The sequence below is a fragment of the Camellia sinensis genome, chromosome 15 (genome assembly GCF_055761805.1).
Source record: "Camellia sinensis isolate YWXY chromosome 15, ASM5576180v1, whole genome shotgun sequence".
NCBI classification, from domain to species: domain Eukaryota; kingdom Viridiplantae; phylum Streptophyta; class Magnoliopsida; order Ericales; family Theaceae; genus Camellia; species Camellia sinensis.
The window spans coordinates 87,342,087-87,362,352 of NC_138975.1; positions in this window are offsets into that span (position 1 = coordinate 87,342,087).

Consider the following 20,266-nt stretch of genomic DNA (forward strand, 5'->3'; position numbering starts at 1 on the left):
CTTGTAAAAAATCGTAGATGGCCTTGGCTGGAGAGGAAACAGAGTCAAGTTGGAACCGACCAAACTGCAGGCTGATAGATGTAATAGAAGTATTGCGAAGCCAAGTGATGATCTGATAGTTTTTACTATCCCAATTTTCCAGTCGGTCGACATATTAGGCAGCGGATTCTGTGGTCTCTTAGATGGGTTTGCACACATCCCCAGTGATGATGCGCCAAAGTTTCTTTCCTTTGAGGAAGCTAGACATGGCTTGTGCCCATAAGACATAATTAGTCCCGTCAAGAACAACGGAAATAGGGTGGTTAAAGGAGTCCGGGCAATCCATGAGGGAAAAATAGCACAATCGAGGTAGAATCTGAAAAAACCGAGGGTACCAGTGAATGCAAAAGGGAAAAATTAGGGGGGAACCGATCTGAACCGGCCAAAAAAGTCCAAAAATAGGGCTGAACCGGCCTTGGGAAGTGTCTGAGCTAGTTTGAGCTGAACCGACTGGAGCCAAAGGCAAGTCGAAAGCGAGGTGCTATGCAAGCAGCTTGCGCGTGAGGCGAGAGCGGCTAAAGTAGCAAGAGGGCGCGGCTTACATGTGTGGCGAGAGCGGCGCGAGTGAGTGGGGCGCACGGGGAGCGACTTGTGGACGCGTGTAGCGCGTGCGACGTTGAAGGCGGAAGGGGTGACGCGCCGAAGAGAAATTGGGCGCGTGAGGGCGCGTTAAGGCGAATTTGAGGATGCCATTGGTGGTGTTGGAATCGTGAGAGGATTCCGAGCACGTTGGTAGGTAGGGTGAAAATTTTTTAGAACAAAAAAGATCTGATCAATGATGAAACAGGGAGAGCTACCAGAAAATGTGAATGTTTCTGGTTAATGAGCTATATATTTGAAGCTCTGATACCATGTGAAATAAATTAAAAGAGTGATATTGAAAGAGTAAGCTCTGTGATTCAATATATTCATAAACCAAATAGAGGCTCCATTATATAGGACTTGTGTTACAAACATCATTATGATACAATTCAATATAATAATGAAAAAGAGGCCGAAAGGAGACGGGTGACCGAAAGCACGGAAAGAAAAAGGAATCCTATCTATCTTTAGCTAGCTGTATGTCTATGTGTATTGATATATTATACATACATTAATAGTTTGTACATACATTAATATATTAACATATTAACATATCAACATATTAACACAAAGAATGAACATTTATGCTATATGAGTAGGTTTGTCATGTCTACCTTTTGAAAAGCTGTGAAGATACTTGGATAATTAGTTCCTAGTGTGGCTTGCTTTCAATGAATATGTATAAGTACTCGTGAAATGGTAGATAAAGCCGCCAAGATTACTTGATTATATTATATGGGAGTGCAGACACTACAAGAATTTTCACTTTTGGCGACCAAATTTTTAGTCGCTAAAAGTCATATTTTAGTCGCCTACAGTCTTTAGCGACTAAATTTTTTGGTCGGAAAATTAGTAGCCAAAGAGTAGTCGGGAAATATAATTGCCGACTAAACCGAATTTAGTAATAGGTTTGACAACCCGCAAGGGTGGCCCAGTGGGTGAGGGAAGAAAACCTGGGGTCTGGGAGTTTGCTCCTCCTGGAGGTCTCAAGTTCGAATCCCACTCCCCACGGGTTACTGTGCGGGCCACTGGAGGTTTGCCTGGTCGTTAACTTCAGGGCCCTCAAGATTAGTCCCATGCTTCGGCTGTGGGGATACCTGAGTCATCAAAAAAAAAAAAGTAATAGGTTTGACAATTAATTAAATAAATACATTTTTGCTGACTAATTTTTTTGTCACCAAAAGCCAATTATTTAGTGGCCGAAAAATTTTTAGCTACTAAATTTTTTAGTCGCCAAAAGCAAATACTAGCGTTTTGGCTACTAAAATTTTAGTTGCCTAAAGTCAATCTTTTTTGGCTACTAAAATTTTAGTCGCCAAATACTATTTCTTTTGGCTACTAAAAATTTAGTCGCCTAAACTTCAACATTTTTTGCTACTAAAAATTTAGTCGCCTAAACTACGACATTTTTGGCTACTAAATTTTTAGTCGCCAAAAGTCATATTTATTCTTAAACTTTTGTTTTTAGCTACAAAATATTTTGGTCGCCAAATGTTTGATTTTCTTTTGGCTACAAAACTTTTAGTAACCAAAGGTTTGATTTTCTTTTGGCTACAAAACATTTAGTAGCGAAATGGTTGTTTTTCTTTTGTCTACCAAAAATTTAGTAGCCTAGCCAAATGGTTGATTTTCTTTTGGCTACAAAACTTTTAGTAGCCAAATGTTTGTTTTTTTTTTTTTTTCCCCTTTTCATTGGCTACAAAACATTTAGTCGGCAAAAACATGATATTATGTTTTATTGCTAATATTATAATGTGTCCATAACCTGTCTGTATTCCATTCAACCTGTAATACGTATATAAATAAAATGATACATAAATTATTAATCATTCCACAATCTGCATCCGTATACAAAAAATAAATTACTATAACTGTCCAAGTACATACAAACGAACTATTGTCCAAACTAAATAATAATTCCATACAACATATACAATCATACAAAAAGTAAAGCCCTCCATATACAAAAATTACATTTACCATACCATGTGAAATGACCACTTGGCATAGTAAAAATTACCATCGTAATCTGTACCACAACAAAAGGTGATGTATGTACCAAGCCAAAAATATATCTATGTACCACGACAAAAAATCAATTAAGTGGACGGCGTTAAAAGGTGATCTATCTACCATGCCAATAATTATCTGTTCGCTGCCAATAGTTTTCTGTATCAAGAATAGTTAACTGCACAAAAGCTGGAAACGACAAAAGTATTATATTACTTCTATACCATAGTACAATTTCTTCTCCATACACCAAAATATCTTTACAAGTCCACGCAACGAAGTCATCGACAAAAAACAAAAAAAAAATATTAGAATTGGACCCAAAAATGCCAAACTTCATAAATGAATTTGGGAACAAGTGACAAATAAAAATAAGTGAGAAGCAACCTTCCATGATGAATCAATTATCAGTCATTGTACAGTCTTTCTAAAGTCTTTTTTTTATAAGGAACATTGTTAAATGCAGAACAATCATTACTAAATCTTTCATTAGTAAAATACAGCTAATGTAACAATCTTTTATTTGTATGCAACATGTATCCAAATTCTGTGGCTAAACCAATATCAAAGCCCAATGTGAATAGAAAGTATTCTTTTTACCAACTTCCTCATTATTTGTTTGCAAAAGGCACTTGAATCATTAGATTGGATATAAAACCATCGGTGCTTATTAATGTATGTCAGTGCCATTTTAGAGAGGATATTAAAACATGTGATAAAAATAATAACACACGTGTGTACGTTCACAAAATTAGCAAGTTTAAAACATTCTGTCAGTTGTCACAAGTCCTTTTGTAATGGGAAAGCTGCCTGTGAGAGTCAGACGGAGGTTCGGGGGATGTTTTGAAGTTTCGCCCCCGAAACGCCCTTTTCCGACTAAGTTTTGGGCGTATTCGTCTCTAAATCCCAACCTATGGGTCCGAATAACATTCCGTCAGTTGTCACAAGTCCTATTTGTAATGGGAAAGCTACCCGTGAGAGTCAGACGAAGGTTCGGGGGATGTTTTGAAGTTTCGCCCCCGAAACGCCCTTTTTCGACTAAGTTTTGGACGTATTCGTCTCTAAATCCCAACCTACAGGTCCGAATAACATTCCGTCAGTTGTCACAAGTCCTATTTAGCATGGGGAAGCTGCCCGTGTCGGCAAAACAGAGGTTCGGGGGCTGTTTTGAATTTTTGCCCCCGAAACGCCCTTTTTCGACTAAGTTTTGGGTGTATTCGTCTCTAAATCCCAACCTACGGGTTCGAATAACATTCCGTCAGTTGTCACAAGTCCTATTTGGCATGGGGAAGTTGCCCGTGTCGGCCAAATGGAGGTTCGGGGGCTATTTTGAATTAGAGCCCCCAAAACGCCCTTTTTCAACTAAGTTTTGGGCGTATTCGTCTCTAAATCCCAACCTATGGGTCCGAATAAAATTCCATTAGTTGTCACAAGTCCTATTTGACATGGGAAAGCTACCCGCGTCTGCCAAACAGAGGTTTGGGGGCTGTTTTGAATTTTCGCCCCCGAAACGCCCTTTTTCGACTAAGTTTTGGGCGTATTCGTCTCTAATATCCCAACCTATAGGTCTGAATAACATTCCGTCAGCTGTCACAAGTCTTATTTGGCATGGGGAAGCTGCCCGTGTTGGCCATATGGAGGTTCGGGGGCTATTTTGAATTTTCGGCCCCGAAACACCCTTTTTTGACTAAGCTTTGGGCGTATTCATCTCTAAATCCCAACCTATCGGTCCGAATAATATTTCGTCAGTTGTCACAAGTCATATTTCGCATGAAGAAACTATTCAATTCGGCCACACAGAGGTTCGGGGGCTGTGTTGAATTTTCGCCCCCGAAACGTCCCTTTTCGACTAAGTTTTGGCCGTATTCGACTCTAAATTCCAACCTATAGGTCTGAATAACATTCCGTCAGTTGCTATAGTCCTATTTGGCATGGGGAAGCTGCCTGTGTTGCCCAAACAAAGGTTCGAGGGCTGTTTTGAATTTTCGCCCCCAAAATGCCCTTTTTTGACTAAGTTTTGGGCGTATTCGTCTCTAAATCCCAACCTATAGGTCCGAATAACATTCCGTCAGTTGTCACAACTCCTATTTGGCATGGGAAAGCTGTCCTTATCGGCGAAACAAAGGTTCGGGGGCTGTTTTGAATTAGAGCCCCTAAAACGCCTTTTTTCGACTAAGTTTTAGGCGTATTTGGCTCTAAATCCCAACCTATAGGTCCGAATAACATTTGGTCAGTTGCCACAAGTCATATTTGGCATGGGAAAGCTGCCCGTGTTGGCCAAACGAAGATTCGGGGGCTGTTTTGAATTTTCGTCTCCGAAACGCCCTTTTTTGACTAAGTTTTGGGCGTATTCGGCTCTAAATCCCAACCTGCAGGTCCGAATAACATTCTGTTAGTTGTCACAAGTCATATTTGGCACGAGAAAGCTGCCCGTGTTGGCCAAACGGAGGTTCGGGGGCTGTTTTGAATTAGAGCCCCTGAAACGCCCTTTTTCGACTGAGTTTTGGGCGTATTTGGCTCTAAATCCCAACCTATAGGTCCAAATAACATTCCGTCAGTTGTCACAAATCCTATTTGGCATGGGAAAGCTGCCTGTGTCGGCCAAACGGAGGTTCGAGGGCTGTTTTGAATTAGAGCCCCCGAAACGCCCTTTTTCGACTAAGTTTTGGGCATATTTGTCTCTAAATCCCAACCTATAGGTCCGAATAACATTCTGTCAGTTGTCACAAGTCCTATTTGGCATGAGGAAGCTGCCCGTGTTGGCCAAACAGAGGTTCGGGGGCTGTTTTGAATTTTTGCCCCCGAAACACCCTTTTTCGACTAAGTTTTGGGCATATTCGGCTCTAAATCCCAATTCCGTCAGCTGTCACAAGTCCTATTTGGCATGGGGAAGCTGCCCGTGTCGGCCACATGCAGGTTTGGGGGTTGTTTTGAATTTTCGGCCCCGAAACTCCCTTTTTCGGCTAAGTTTTTGGCATATTCGTCTCTAAATCCCAACCTATAAGTCCGAATAACATTCCGTCAGTTGTCACAAGTCCTATTTGGCATGGGGAAGCTCCCCGTGTCGGCCACACGAAGGTTCAGTGGCTGTTTTGAATTTTCGGTCCCGAAACGCCCTTTTTCGACTAAGTTTTTGGCATATTCGTCTCTAAATCCCAACCTATAGGTCCGAATAACATTCTGTCAATTGTCACAAGTCATATCTGGCATGGGGAAACTGCTCATTTTGGCGACACAGAGGTTCGGGGGCTGTTTTGAATTTTCGCCCCCGAAACGCCCTTTTTTGACTAAGTTTTGGGCGTATTCGTCTCTAGCTCCCAACCTATAAGTCCGAATAACATTCCGTCAATTGTCACAAGTCATATTTGGCATGGGGAAACTGTTCGTTTCGGCCACACGGAGGTTCGGGGGCTGTTTTGATTTTTTGTGTATATAATTAGTATCAGTGCTCACATATCAACATTGCCACATCATTCTAGATGGAATTTTTGTGTATATAATTAGTTGTTTAACATTTTCCATTTTTGAATGGTACATGGCATGTGCATAGTAAGGGAATAAAAGATGAACATTACATCGATATGACTTCATTGGCAACAGTGTTTGGATGGTATGTACTTAATTTTTTTTTTTGGCCATATATGTAATTGTAAACCACGTGGTTGGTTCATTTGGGTAAGTGGAAGAATTTAATCAAAAGAGATTTAATCACAATACAGAAGATCCAAAGACTGATGGGAAAGAGCTTCAAGGGCTTTAAGAGCTTACAAGAGATTTTTAGTGTCTCACTCTGTCCCTTTATCTCTTACTCCAAACTTTTCTTTCTTTTATATATTATTCTTACACTCATTTTTGTTTTCATAATTTTCCACACTACTGGTTGTTTCCATGGCTCATTTTATCTGCCCAACTTGCATTGCACACACCCAATCCTTACCAGACAAACTAATTTTTACCAAATAGGCTATTTAGTTAAACTCAGCAAAACTTCATCATTAGTTAAACTCACATACTCCAATTAGTTTTTAATTTAGGAAAACATTAAACAGCAAAATTAAATCACATACTCCAATCTCTATGAATTAAGAACAAATGATAAAGCCCTATAATAAAGTAATTTGTTGTATTTGACATGCTAATTTTGTTTAATGCAAATTTCTATCTTATAGTGTGCCCTGTTCTACTTAGATGTAGTAATAGGCTCAACTTCCAATGAAAACATAAGAGTCAAATCATCCTTGGATTTGGATCCAATAGGATCCTATTTGATCAAATTGGTTTATGTGGTTAGACCGGTGGATTCCTTGTTGGTACTCTTTACTTTTCAACCTATCTTTAGACGATACCCATCTATACTTCTAATATGTAAAAAACCAAAAAAAAAAAAAAAAACTAGTGTAGTATCTATTGAATATGATGTGTTATCAAGCCAAGTGAGTTGATGACATCCTATTAGTGTTGTGGTTCACCATATCAACAGATGTGGACATATATATTCTTCGGATATGTTAAAAACTAGTAAATATTGGGACTATTGGCTTCAAATCAACTCGCTTCACCAACGAAACCTTTTTGACAATCACCACCTCCATTGTAATTTGGCTAATAAATAACAGATTTAATTCACATCTAACCATCACAATGTCAATAGTTAAAAAGTCACAATAACAAGGATAAGCTTAATTTGGCATAGCCTTAGAGATGAGGATTATGAACACAACAATTCTTATTAGTTGAGCAACGTCTTAATCAAATAAAACATGAAAAACAAGTCCTTAGACGATTCATCTTAGCAAGGCTCAATCATATACGATTTGATACAAACATTTTATTAAGTAATGATCTCTAGAGTTTTATATCTTCTCTCATTTATCAAATTAATGCAATCCATGCCCAATTTCAGAGCTTGCCACTTCTCTTTGTTGGTGTTTATTATGCATAGAAGATATTGTTTGCATATGGACGCAAGGTGATAAAAAGTGTATATAAGCACAATGTATGTTGATCAAAGTTAGTATAACATGATATAGCCGTCATATGGAGAGTGAAAATGATAACTCCTCCCACTGTAAAACTTAAAATCTAACACTAAAACATTTAATGAAAACTCCAATCTGAGAGGCTTGAATCAGTTTGTTCTTCATATTTGATAATGTTCACTGAACCATAATAGCCTATCAATTGTTTATCCATGACCACCTATTTTACAAGAATTAGTCAAATTGATTATATCCAAAACCTTATAAAAGTACAGCTCCAAACCAGATATTTATATATATATATATATATATCTTCCCCAATCTATCTGCTAGTTTACAAAATAAGATAGTCAAAGGCACAATGTATCAAATACCCAGAAATTGAAATCCTAAAACAAGTAAGGTGCAATTTTTGAAATATCTGCAATTTTTGAATCATCAATAAATATGCAATAAATCTGCAAGGATTTCTTTGAAATATATATAATAAATCTGCCTTAAATCTGCAAGGATTTCTTTGCAATAAATCTACAATTTTTGAAATATATATAATAAAAAAAAACAAAAACAAAAACTGTACATACATATATATATATATATATATATGTGGAGAAGTGGTTTGGAAATACTCTTCAAATCCTGGGAGACGCTAATGATCCTCAGCTAGTCACCTGAAAAGATACAAACACTCCAGTCGGGGGTGCCGGAATTAGCACTCCGACGGACAAGTCACTCAAGATAGCTTGTCTACTAAGTTCAGTGAAGTGATTCTTACATACCTTTCTAAATCTTTGGTTCTTGTATTTATACTTGCTTTTTGGGCCTCGGGGCCAGAGTCTACTTTTATCCCATTCCCCTTCGTTTATTCGGTCTTACTAATGTATTCGGCATCCTAGTCATGCAGGATGAAGCCGACTAATACCCAATTTCTAGGATACGCACTCTCCGACTTTTCTAACAATTTGGCTCCCACAATTGCCCCCCAAGCACTTTACCGATGACAGCTGGCTGGAGTGCTTGGTTCCGAATTTTGAAAAGTCAGAACCAAAATTCGACGGTTGGCCTCGTCATGCGGACGCTTAGGCGCACCTTTTTCGGTCATCGTGCCGACTTCTCGCCCCTTCGTACGTGTCTATTTATTACGATTTAAAATTTTGACATCCTTTCGAGAATGTGTTTTGTGACGTTCGTCACTGGATTACCTTTTGAAACGTCCCTGCGACTCTCTTCTCCGATATCCTCCTCGTTCTTTGTAAGTTCTCTCCTTCCTTGCTTTGAAGACTCTCTCTGGTTTATTCCTTCCTTTGCATGTTCTTATAAACTGTAGGGTATGGCGAAACATTTAAAAGATCTTCTTTCGTCAGATCGAATTGCTGGCTTTAGGCACCATTTCTCCATTCCTAATGATGTCCATCTGTCGCTCGTGGCAGATGGCACTCTTGATATGGAGAGGGAAGACGAATCCAGGATTGTCTTTCCTCTTTTGTCAATCACAGAGGGTGGAGTCCATTTTCCCCTTCACCCATTTCTTAGGGCTTTGTCTCGCTATTGGGGTTTAATCCCCTCTCAATCCAATGTGAATTTCTTTAGAATTATAATGGGGGTTGTAGCGCTTAACCGTCACCTTAGAATTAACCTTGGCATTCCAGCCATCCGGCATTGCTATGCCTTGGCTAAGTCTTCTGGTCGGCACGGGCGTTACTTCCTTAGGGCCAAGGATATGGTCGTTGTCCGGGGTAACTGAGAAACGAGTTGATGATGTTATGGTCGTTGTCCGGGGTAACTGAGAATTTGGAGAAGGGGAGGATCGCGTCGACCCTATTCCTAGACGGAGGGGCGAGCCAGGTGGCCGGTTGCCTTCTCGCTTTTATTATTTGCTTGTTTTTGTTGTAAAGCCTATTTGAAATATTATGGCCTGGTTTGTGCAGGAAACGCTTTGAAAAGAGTCCTATCTTCAACTGACGACGCCGTTCTTTCGGATATCAAAGTCGCGCTCAAGTATTGGGGCCGTCGAAGTCTTCAGAAATAGGGGAGGACGGCCCACGTTCTACTTCGTTACGAGCCGACGTATACAACCTTCTCGGCGGTGGAAAATATCCCAATTCTGAAGGGTGAAGAGTCTCTTATCACTCTTATTTTGTCCGACTTCAAAAACTTGAGGCAGGTTGGTTTTGAAGGGTCTGATTCGGAGCGGGATACTGCTAATGTCGCCGAATTAGATCAGTCCGAAACCAAGTCTGACGAGGTTTTGAATTCGGCCGATTCTCCAACCACTTCGAGCCGAGGAGATCTTTCACTTGACGGGATTTTTCATGGTTTAGAGGATCTTCCCGCCGCAGGCTTCGCAGATATGGCCGGCTTAAGCCTGGCAAAACTTGCCAGGAAGGCGAATGCAGAAAGGTTGGCTGCGCGGCGAAGAGCGGAGGCCCTTCCGTCTGAAGTGCCACCCGCCACCGAATCTCAACTCTCTTTGCCTGTTAGCGAATCAGAGTCCATCCGCGTTGAGCATGAGATGACAAAAAGTCATAATGCCGAATCTACTTTGATCGTGGAGGCCGGCCAAGAAGCCGAACGAGAAGTTGAAAATGAGAAACGCCCTGCCGAGTTTGAGGCCGGTTCAGAAGAACGAGGCGGCAAACATCCTCGATTAGGGGGATCGAATGTGATCGTTCCTTTTGTCATTCAGCCGACGATAAGAGACACGCCGGTTTCTTCTGATGCTTCGGTGGTTAAAGATCCAGAAGTCACGTTCAGCTTGGCTACGTCCGTGTCGTTGCCGTCTGACAGAGAGGCCTTCCGGATGGAAACGGATCTGAATGCGACAATACTAATCGCCCAATCGGCACTTCTGGTACATATTTGGGCTTTGCATCACTTAATCCAAATACTGTTGAAGTTCTGGTTTTTAAATTCTTGTTTTGCAGATCGTCGGATGGATAGCCGATATAGGCCATCGCCATCGCGACCCCGTCAAACAGATTGATCGTTTACGAAAGAAAGTTGAGGCCCAGAGGATAAGGGCAGAGGCCGAGGTGGCGAGGGCGAACAAGGAAGCTTCAAGGGCTGAGGCCGAGATAGAGAGGGCTCGCAGCGCTGATCAATTGAGATTGGATGCCGAGAAGAAGGCGGACACGAGTGAAGATGCACTCAAATTGGCCCAGAAGGCGGTCGCCGAATTGGAGGCTGAATTGGCTGAGATGAAGGCGGCGAAAACAAAAGCCGACTCGGAGGCTTTGAAAGTATTCGGGGCCGGGAGAAGTGCTGGGCTTGTCGAGTATTTGGACCAAGTGCCCAAGTTTGAAAATCGAGGGTTCAAACATGGCTGGCACAAAGCCCTTGCTGCTGCTAAAGTTTCATTGACCATGCCAATACCGTATGAGTAGGTGGACGTTGAGCCATTGGAGTCTGATTCTGATGACAGATCTGGGCGACTGACATAGTTTTTAGGATGTCGAATGTATTTTTACAGCTTTTTAATTTGGTATTTTTCATGTGTTGCTACAGTCACAGTTTTTTTTCAGTAATTTGCGTATATATAAAATTTCATGAGTTGTGTTCAACTTGCTAAGGAAGTTGTTGTTGTTGAATGATATAGCTTTCGGTTATGGTTAGATCGGCTGTTTAGCTCAGGTATTTGGCCGACCATCTTGCGTTTGAGAATAAGGCCAACCAGATTAGTAAATCTTCCTTTGCCTTAGCCAGGACGTAAGCTTGATGAGCCGAATGGGCCTAACTCGCGGGCTGGCTGAGGCACATGTTAATCGGCGCTTGCGCTTGAGAACATGGCCAACCAGATTGGTAAATTTGCCCTTGCCTTAGCCAGGACGCGAGCTTGATGAGTCAAATGGGTCTAACTCGCGAGCTAGCTGAGGCACATGTTAATCAGCGTTTGCGCTTGAGAACATGGCCAACCAGATTGGTAAATCTGCCCTTGCCTTAGCCAGGGCGCGAGCTTGATGAGTCGAATGGGTCTAACTAGCGGGCTGGCTGAGGTACATGTTAATCGGCGCTTGCACTTGAGAACATGGCCAACCAGATTGGTAAATCTGCCCTTGCCTTAGCCAAGGCACGAGCTTGATGAGCCGAATGGGTCTAACTCGCGGACTGGCTGAGGCACATGTTAATTGGCGCTTGCGCTTGAAAACATGGCCAACCAGATTGGTAAATCTGCTCTTGCCATAGCCAGGGCGTGAGCTTGATGAGCCAAATGGGTCTAACTCGCGGGCTGGCTGAGGCACATGTTAATCGGCGCTTGCGCTTGAGAACATGGCCAACCAGATTGGTAAATCTTCCCTTGCCTTAGCCAGTGCGCGAGAATGATGAGCCGTATGGGTCTAACTCGCGGGCTGGCTGAGGCACATGTTAATCGGCGCTTGCGCTTGAAAACATGGCCAACCAGATTAGTAAATCTGCCCTTGCCTTAGCCAGGGCGCGAGCTTGATGAGCCGAATGGGTCTAACTCGTGGGCTGGCTGAGGCACATGTTAATCGGCGCTTACGCTTGAAAACATGGCCAACCCGATTAGTAAATCTGCCGTTGCCCCAGCGAGGGCGCGAGCTTGATGAGCCGAATGGGACTAACTCGTGGGCTACACACTTGTCATCCGACTTTTGGCGTTTGGGATTACTGACGTTGCCTCAGGGGAGCTGCATATATTGAAGGATAAATGGGGCGGGTGTATGCCAAAGTCCCTACTTATTAGATGCCGCAATGAGTCACAGTAGCAAGCCTATGCGTACGGGAAGAAGAACGTCCAACGATCGGGAAACATAGCAGACCCTTAGTCGTCGAAGCAAATCGCCCCAAAAGGACAGACAACAACGGGGAAATCCCCCGCACCCGCGACCGGGAGTCAAACCTGATGCGACGCCCCGACCATTGAGTTTTGCGGTCTTTGTGAGGAATAGACCTATGACGAAGGCGGATTCTATCATTAAAGACCCAAATGTGGCAGTTGAGTTCGCTCGACAGATCTTTCCGCCGAAATTCCAACAATCGATGGTCGGACGACAAGATTTCAAAGTATTTCGAGACGGCATACATGGGGCTGTGAAAGGACTATATACTGCTTACGAAATCGGATGCGTCTGTGGGAGGCGCGACGCGAAAGTGAGAAAAAGGACGAAAAGAATCGTAGCCTGGAAATTCGCACGAAAAAGGCTGAGCGTGAGCTTCGGGAGCTGAAAAAAGTTCAAACGAGCGTGTCGGTGGCGGTCGGTCAATCTAAATTGGTCGTTGAAGAGAGAGTGACCCCACGGACCTCGGATTATGAAAAGGGGTTTCAGGACGGCCTGAAGGTCGGGATAAAGACGACTAAACAAGACCTTGCTGAGGAGTTCTGCCGATGTGAGAATCGTGGATTCAAGCATGGCTGGATCAAGGCCCTTGAAACTAAGAAAGCTCTCGAAGCCGTGGGCATTGATTCGGCTTCACCCTTGTATCATCGTCACGGTTTACCCTATTCCGGTTTCGAAATTGAGAAGAGCAACGATGAGGGGGCCGAATAAGTAGCACCCCTTTTTATTTTTCAACGTTTGTATTTGATCTCGAAATATTATATGCTAAGTTTAAACATATTATTTCAACTTAATGGCAAATTTTATGTTGCGCAGCGCAAATGTCTAAACATGCATTGATTGGCCCGAATTAAGAGCAATTCTCAGTGAATATTTATTTGGCATGGAAGGGCGCTCCGAATCTGGAGTCTTAATCGGCCCTAAGGTGTCATGCACTAAAAAGGGCTCCGAATCCGGAGACTAATTTGGCCAATCGTGATATCCACGAAGGGCGCTCCGGATCCGGAGTCTTAATCGGCCCTCATGTGTCGTGCACCAAAAGGGGCTCCGAATTCGGAGATTAATTTGGCCAATCGTGATATCCATGAAGGGCGCTCCGAATCCGGAGTCTTAATCAGCCCTCAGGTGTCATGCACCAAAAGGGGCTCCGATTCCGAAGACTTTGAATTTAGCCAATCGTGATATCCACGAAGGGCGCTCCGAATCCGGAGTCTTAATCGGCCCTAAGGTGTCATGCACCAAAAGGGGCTCCGAATCTGGAGACTTTTAATTTGGCCATGATATCCACGAAGGGCACTCCGAATCCGGAGTCTTAATCGGCCCTCAGGTGTCCTGCACCAAAAGGGGCTCCGAATCCAGAGACTTTGAATTTGGCCAATCGTGATATCCACGAAGGGCGCTCCAAATCCGGAGTCTTAATCGGCCCTCAGGTGTCCTGTACCAAAAGGGGCTTCGAATCCAGAGACTTTGAATTTGGCCAATCGTGATATCCACGAAGGGCGCTTTGAATCCGGAGTCTTAATCGGCCCTGAGGTGTCATGCACGAAAAGGGGCTCCGAATCCGGATACTTTGAATTTGGCCAATCGTGATACCCACAAAGGGCGCTTTAAGGCTGGGGAGCGAGCTTAGGAAACGAGAATCTTTGCATTGCAATGGTGGAATATGTACAAGTATCAAGCCCACAAGTCGGGTCAATGATAAAATTTACGTAAATGTGTTGAATTCCAGGGCCGTGGCAGGCTTCTTCCTGACATGTCTGAGAGTTGATATGCCCCTGTTCCTGCGATGGATTCAATCTAATAGGGGTCCCAATTTGGACCCAATTTGCCATTGGCCAGCCTCTGGTTGGCTGGAAGTACCTTTTTCAGGACCAACTCTTTTGGCGTGTATCGACGCAACTAAACTCGCTGATTATATGACTTGGCGAGCTGCTGCTGATACCGTGCCATGGATGCCGGGGCACGGTCTCTTCGTTCTTCGATTAGAATCAGATCCAGGGCAAGCATCATGTCGTTTCGCCCTGTATCAAAAACTTGAGATTTCAGAGTTGGGAAGCCGATTTCCAGGGGTAAGATTGCCTGGGTTCCAAAGCATAGAGTGAACGGTGTTTCTCCAATGGATCTCCTTGGTGTAGTACGATGAGCCCACAGTACACTCGGCAATTCTTCGACCCATTTGCCTTTAGCTTTTTCCAACCTCTTTTTGATGCTGTCCAAGATGGATTTGTTAGAGGCTTCGGCTTGACCATTACTCTGGGAGTAGGCCGGCGTAGAGAAATAAGGCCGAATGCTATATTTGCTGCATAACTCTCGATATACGCCACAGTCGAACTGGGTGCCATTATCTGAGATGAGAGCTCTTGGAATGCTGAATCGTGTTATGATGTTTCTCCATACAAAGCGTTTAATATCGACATCTCGTATATGTGTTAAAGCCTCCGCTTCGACCCATTTTGTGAAGTAATCTGTCGCGACGATTAAGAATCGCTTGTTTCCTAGGGCCCTCGGCAATGGCCCTATAATGTCAAATCCCCATTGAGCAAACGACCAGGGGCTGGTGATAGAGTTCAACCCTTCGGCAGACAGATGGGTTAATGGGGAGAACTTTTGGCATTGTTCGCATTTTTTTATATAGCTCTTCGCGTCAACTCTCATTGTCGGCCAATAATACCCCTGTGTTACAGCTCGATGGGCCAGAGAGCGTCCACCAAAATGGGCACCACAACTGCCCTCATGTATCTCTGTCAGAAGATTTTCCACTTTGTCGGGGTGCACGCATTCCAAATATGGACCAGAGAGGGACTTTTTGTAAAGCCCTCATTGCGGATCCAGATAGTATCGTAGAGGTTTATTTCGCAGCTTGTGTGCTTCTTTTTTGTCCTCTGGGAGTTGTTCAGTCGAGAGGAATGCAGCAATGGGGTCCATCCAGCTTGGTGTAGATTCTATAACGTTGACATGGATTTCCTCCGAAGGGCCAATACTCAGCTCCGGGATGAAGCCTACCTCGATGGTTCGTTTGATCTCAGAATTGATGGCAGAGGCTAGGCACGCCAAGGCGTCCGCGTGTGTGTTCTGGTCGCGTGTTATTTGGTTCAGTTCGTGATGTTCAAATTTTGCCAGCAAGGAATTGGTCGTTTTCATGTAGGCAGCCATACGGTTGTTTTTTGCCGCGTACTCCCCCTTTAGCTGGTTGATTACCAATTTTGAATCACAGAACACCAGCAAACGCCGAGCGCCGAGAAGGTGTGCATTCCACAGACCTACTAGAAAGGCTTCGTATTCGGCTTTGTTATTTAATGCCTCAAATTCGAGCTTGACGGCCTGCTCAATTACTGCATCGTCTGGAGACAGGATTACAACTCCGGTGTTGCTGCCCCTTTGGTTAGACGATCCATCACAGTATAGTTGTCAAATATCCCCGACATAACTTCTCCAATTTGGCTTTGGTCGAACTTCAGCCTTTGGTCAAACTTCGTCAGGTTTGAGGTTGGCCAGCCCGCTTGTGAATTCGGCAACAAAGTCGGCCAGCACCTGCCCCTTGATTGCGGTTTTAGGTAAAAACTGAATGTCGTATTGGCCAAGTTCAAGAGCCCATTTTGAAACACGTCCTGATGCTTCTGCACTTCGTAATACTGATCGGAGGGGATAATCTGTTAGCACCCCAATGCTATGTCCCTGGAAGTAATGCATCAGTTTTCTTGCTGCCATGACTAGGGCTAAGATAAGTTTTTTCAGCGGGAGGTAGCGTGTTTCGGCATCGACCATTGCCTTGCTCACATAATACACTGGCCGTTGCTCCCCCTCCTCCTCTTTTAACAGTACGGCGCTGATGGCCCTATCGGAAACTGCCAGATATAGAATGAGCGGGTCACCGGCGGCAGGTGTTGCCAAAAGAGGTACCGATCGAAGGTAGGTCTTGAGTCCGTTGAAAGCTGTTTCACATTCGGCGGACCATTCAAAAGCCCTACCCTGCCGTAGTGTCTGAAAGAATTGTCGGCAGCGATCTGTAGACCGACTGATGAACCTGTTGAGTGCAGCGGCCATCCCCATCAACTTTTGGACTTCTTTTACTGAACGGGGGGAGCCAAGTTCCAAGATTGCTGTGACTTGCCTCGGGTTGGCTTCGATTCCTCGGTGATTGACGATGTAACCCAGAAATTTGTCGGAGCCGATTCCGAACGCACACTTGGAAGCATTCAGTTTCATTCTGTACTTGCGTAAGATGCTGAATGTCTTTTCTAGATCGGCTATATGATTCTGTTCTTCTTTGGATTTGACCACCATATCGTCGATGTATACTTCCATCGTGTGGCCGAGTTGTTCTTTGAACATGGCGGTGACCAGTCTTTGGTAGGTTGCCCCTGCATTTTTCAGCCCAAAGGCATAACTTTGTAGCAGTAGGTTCTTGGGAAGAGGAAAACATAACTTTGTAAGCATCGAGGAAGCTCATGCGCTGATGGCGCGCTGTCGCGTCGACAAGTTGGTCGATCCTGGGAAGAGGAAAACAGTCTTTGGGGCAAGCTTTGTTCAGATCCGTGAAGTCGACGCACACTCGCCAAGTCCCATTTTTCTTCTTCACCACCACTGTATTGGAGAGCCACATAGGGTAAGTGACTTCTCTAATTGCCCCGGCGTCGAGCAGTCTGTCAACCTCCTCAACAACGGCGGCAGTGTGCGCCGCGGCTGACCGCCGACTTTTCTGAATGATTGGCTTGCATTTGGGGTCGACGTTCAGATGGTGCTGTGAAACTGATGGGTCTATTCCTGGCATTTCATACGGAGTCCACGCAAAGACGTCGAGGTTATTGAGCAAGAAAGAGATCAGCTGCAGCCTGTCGACCTGATTCAGAGAGGCGCCGATCATGAAGAACTTTTCTGGGCTTCCATCGATGTCGACTCGGTCTAAACCGTCCGTGGCCTTCTCATTTGGATGCCGCCCAACGTCATCGAGAATCTCCCGATTTGGCACCTCGATGGAATTTACTTGTAGTTCCTTTGGTGTTCTGGCGGCAAGGAGATAACATGCTTGAGCCGATTTCTGGGAGCCGCGGATTTGCTCAATGCCGTATTCCGTTGGGAAACGTAGTAGTTGATGATAGGTACTTGGGACGGCCTGCAAGGTATGTAACCACGATCGCCCCATGATGAGATTGTATGGCGATGGCAGCCTGACAACCAGGAATTCCACATTCACCGTTCGGGATCCCTCTCGAACAGGTAAGTTAATCTTTCCCAACGGGTATTCTGGATTGGCATTGAAGCCGAGTAGTGGATAAGGAGCAGGAGTCAGGTCTGACTCAATGAATCCGAGTTTGATGAAGGTTTTATAATACATAACCTCTGAAGTACTGCCCTGGTTGATAAGAACGCGTTCGACGGTGAACCGGTTTATACGTAGCTCAACAACCAACGGATCAGTGTGAAGGAGGGTTACGCCGATGAAATCAGAGTCGTCAAAGGTGATACTTGGCATTTCTCGGAGCCGCTTCACTGGCGTGAGTTGTTGTTGGGGGCCTGGATGCGATTGAATCGCATGCACGGCTGGGGCTGTTGGAAGGCTGTATATCACGTGGACAGTGTCAAACGACGATGCATCCATCGAAAGGGCAGGTGTTTTGGTTTCACTCCTCCGGACGCATTGTTGGAGACGTTCGTCCTTTGCCAACTCCTCAAGATGAACTGTCGAGGCGTAGCGACTGTCAGTTACTTGTTGTCGGGCTTGAGATCGTTGATCATCTGCCCCCGGGGGTCGCGCAGAGGCCTGACACACTGTTTGTTTGGATTTTGGTATTCTTGAGGCCAGATCGCGACGAAGGCTTCCGTTCTCAGTGATGATGTTGTTTAGCCTCTGTTTGATCTGCCTAGCCCGTGACATGATCGCTTGCATTGTCTCTTGCGCTGAAGTCGTTGGTGAGTCAAAGTTCAAGGCGCGTCTTGCAGCGACGGTTTCCTTTCCGAGCATACTTGCTGGAGTAAGGACATCTCGCGGTGTGATCTCGTTGGTGACTATCGGAGGATCTCCCGTCACGTCTGCCATGGATGTATTTGAGTATTCCCACAGACGGCGTCAATTGTGGAGAAATGGTTTGGAAATACTTTTCAAATCTTGGGAGACGCTAATGATCCTCAGCTAGTCACCTGAAAAAATACAAACACTCCGGTCAGAGGTGCCGGAATTAGCACTCTGACGGACAAGTCAGTTCAAATACTTAAGATAGCTTGTCTACTAAGTTCAGTGAAGTGATTCTTACATACCTTTCTAAATCTTTGTTTCTTGTATTTATACTTGCTTTTTGGGCCTCGGGCCAGAGTCTACTTTTATCCCATTCCCCTTCGTTTATTCGGCCTTACTAATGTATTCGGCATCCTAGTCATGCAGGATGGAGCCGACTAATACCCAATTTCTAGGATACGCACCCTCCGACTCTTCTAACAATTTGGCTCCCACAATATATGTATGCAGAACAAGTATAGATTGTGGGAGAACGAAAAATAGACTGTAGGAGAGAGCTCGAGCGAGAGAGCGAGGGACAGACGCATAGACAGAGTGAGAAGCAGAGCACGAAAGAGAGAGAGAGAGAGAGAGAGAGAGAGAGAAAGAGAGAGAGAGAGAGAGCAAACCTGTGATGTGTTGCTGCAACGGTGGTGCTTTGCATTGGTGGCGGTGGCCGTCGCAATGTCGCCGGTACAGTAGGCTATGGTGAGGGGGGCCGATTTGTGTGAGATTTGGTGACGTGTGTGTTCGATACACTGTTGTGAAGTTGTATACAGTATACAGAGAGCAACGCGCGCGCGCACCAATAAAAGAGGCGTGGGTTTTCTTATTTCAACCTTTTAGCGACTATGTAATGTTTTAGTCGGGAAAGGAATCCATAATGCCGACTATAATGCTTTGGTAGCGAAATAGAAGTCAATAGCGACTAAAATCTTGGTCGCTAAAAGTCATCTTTGGCGACTAAATCATATTTTAGTCGGGAAACAGCAGTATTAAAAATTAATTTTATTTTTTTCAATGTAAAATGTACGAAAACGATGACTAACAAATTATTTAGTCGCGAAAAAGTTGAATTTTGCGGACTAAATCAAAATTAGTCGCCAATTATAAATTTTTATCGACTAAAATAATTTAGTAGCTACATATTTGAACCAATGGCGACAAATTAACTTTTAGTCGCCGAATATTATACTTTTGGCGACTGAACGGTGCATTTTTTTGTAGTGAGAAAGGGTACACCAGTAAGCCCATACATTGTGGTAGAATTAGTTCAATTTGCGCACAACCAGAAAACTACTTTCTTGTCAGTTCAATTGTTCAAATGCTTGTAACAAAAAATTATCAAAGAAAAGACAACCAGGGCCAGCTATTTTCCTATACTTAATTGTACAGGAGAGTGTTGAAATTATTAAAAACATTGGTCTAGTATCAGTTTCTTCTTTTTGTTCTTCTGCTAATCTGTATGCTTCTCAAATTTCTTTTGATAGGCATGAATTTCAATGACTTCTTCATCTTCTTAGTGTGCTTCTCTATTGCCAACTTGATCGAACTTTTACCTTCTTACAAGGGAATACAAAAATTCCTTTTCTAATACAAATGTCAATAACTGAGTAGTAACATTTAGAAAATTCTTTTGTTTTGAGATTATTATTTTTTTTTTTTCAGCATCGAAATTTGCCAATGTTGGTTTCTTGCTTTTCATTGGATAGCTTCTTTATTGATTTAAGGCTTTCCCAGTTTATAAATATAATGATGACAAGTTAAATGATTTGCCAAATACTCTTTCTCTCAATTCATTAGCTAACTCTACAATATAGTGCTTGATTCTTTCATCTTATTTTATTGTTTTTGGGTCGTTGCTCGCA